The following is a 1,805-nucleotide window of genomic DNA, read 5'->3' as shown; positions in this document are numbered from 1 at the left end:
ACAGATATTTCCGGTTGGAATTGATGCGCCGCAATTGACAGTAGCAGGATTGATATGTCTGACTGACAAATTTTTGCATGGACAACGCCGAGGTTCCTGATTGAACCGGAAAGGGATGGATGTACTGCCAAGTTTGATTGTGTCGGTTGTGATGGAAGAGAGTTTTAGTTTAGTTCCTATGATCATTGCTCCAATTTTATCCGCGTTTAATTGTAACTTATTTAGAGTCATGATTACATGATAATGTAAAAGATAAGAGCCAGCTGGGAGAGAGAAAGAGAGAGAGAGAGGCTGACAGACAGACAGACAGACAAAAATCAAACTGTTGCACCAATTACCTATTGATATTTCTAAAACCATAAAAAGAACTCTGCTTTCATAAAAGAAAACCAAGGTGATCGCCTTCATGTAAATAGGAATCAAAGACACAAGCGACAGAAAAAGATGTTTCTTTCATATTCCATTTTCAGTATCAGTCTTAGTTCTGAAATAGGAAATTATTCAAACCGCTGTTTGCAAGGAAGCCATTCTTCGTCAAAAATATTTTTTCTGCACGTCATCACATTACAGTAACATTCCATACTGTATCTGATTGTCAGCAGTCTGGCAAAGGCAGCCATGTGTTGCTTAATTGTTACTGGGAGTGAGTTCCACAGAGTGGCGTCTGAGTAAACCAAACTAGGTTCAACCATATCAGACCATGGGATCGGGATATCAACTTTGTGGGAGTTTCTTGATAGATTAACTGAACATCTGTTTATTAATATTTGTCATGCATTTCCCTGTCATAATCTTGTCCATTGTAATTCCTTTGTGAAATTTTGTTCTACGGATTAAAGGAAAATCATTCGCTTGTTAATAGTTTGAGTCTAGAGGGGAAGTCATTTTAAGGAGAACCAGCTTATTTAAGTCCTTGTACATGAAGAATGCCTTCATGGTGTTCACACTGGCGGAGTCTCATAGTGTTAACTGGAGAGAGAGACAGACAGACAGACAGACAGAGTGGGAGAGAGAGAGTGGGGGAGAGAGAGAGAGAAGAGACAGAAGGATAGATATAGAGAGAAAGAAAAAAGAGAGAGAGAGAGACAGTGACGGACAGGCAGTGGAAATGAGAGAGAGAGAAAGAGAGAGAGAGAGAGAGACAGAGAGAGAGAAGATGCTGAAAGACAGACAGACAAAAAGACGGGCAGACAGACACACAAACTAATGAACGAACAGATGGACAGACAGACAAGTTACCTGAAGCGACGAACTGTTTGGCAGTGAACTCTGGTCACATCATGGTCCAGCGACTGCTGACAACACTTCCACTGCCGCTCACAGTCGTCATCAACTACAATAAAAATAAAAAAATAAATAAATAAAAACCCAACTACTACTTCTGCTGTTGCTAACTATGACATCACACCGTAACGACGTCACAACAATTAACAATCACTGCTACCACCACCACTCAAAACTACTGGCTACGGTCACAGCTCCTGCTCCTTCCTGCTGCAGCTACTACAATTTGTTCCACGGGTCCCAAAGGGTCCACATGTGAGACGTGATTTCTCCACCAAGGCACTGCGTGCTGTGGTGTGTATTGCAAACCGGAAGGTAAATTAACTGACTTCAACTGTGATGGCCAATCAGTGTGTGCATTATTTTTAGGGCATACAGTACTCTGTCCAGTGTGTGTGAGAAAGAGAGACGGAGGTGGAGAAGGGGAGCGGTGGGTGAAGAAAAGTTTTATTATCTGTATTTCCCTGGGCAGTTCGAGGAAAAACCTGACATCACGATTTTATTGTGGACGTTATCCTGGT

The 1,805-nt window shown here is 41.8% G+C and overlaps 1 protein-coding gene across 1 annotated transcript in view; it reads right to left on the bottom strand.

Annotated features, from left to right (window-relative positions):
• Positions 1-1,464, bottom strand: part of LOC143301089 (uncharacterized) — a 28,411-nt gene extending 26,947 nt beyond the window's left edge. The window contains exon 1 of the mRNA XM_076615097.1: positions 1,240-1,464. The gene's annotated coding sequence lies outside the window, so the exon portion shown is untranslated. The remainder of the gene's footprint in view (positions 1-1,239) is intronic.
• Positions 1,465-1,805: the final 341 nt, after the last annotated feature.

The sequence above is a fragment of the Babylonia areolata genome, chromosome 27, assembly GCF_041734735.1.
Source record: "Babylonia areolata isolate BAREFJ2019XMU chromosome 27, ASM4173473v1, whole genome shotgun sequence".
NCBI classification, from domain to species: Eukaryota; Metazoa; Mollusca; class Gastropoda; order Neogastropoda; family Buccinidae; genus Babylonia; species Babylonia areolata.
This window is presented reverse-complemented; position numbering and strand designations above follow the sequence as displayed.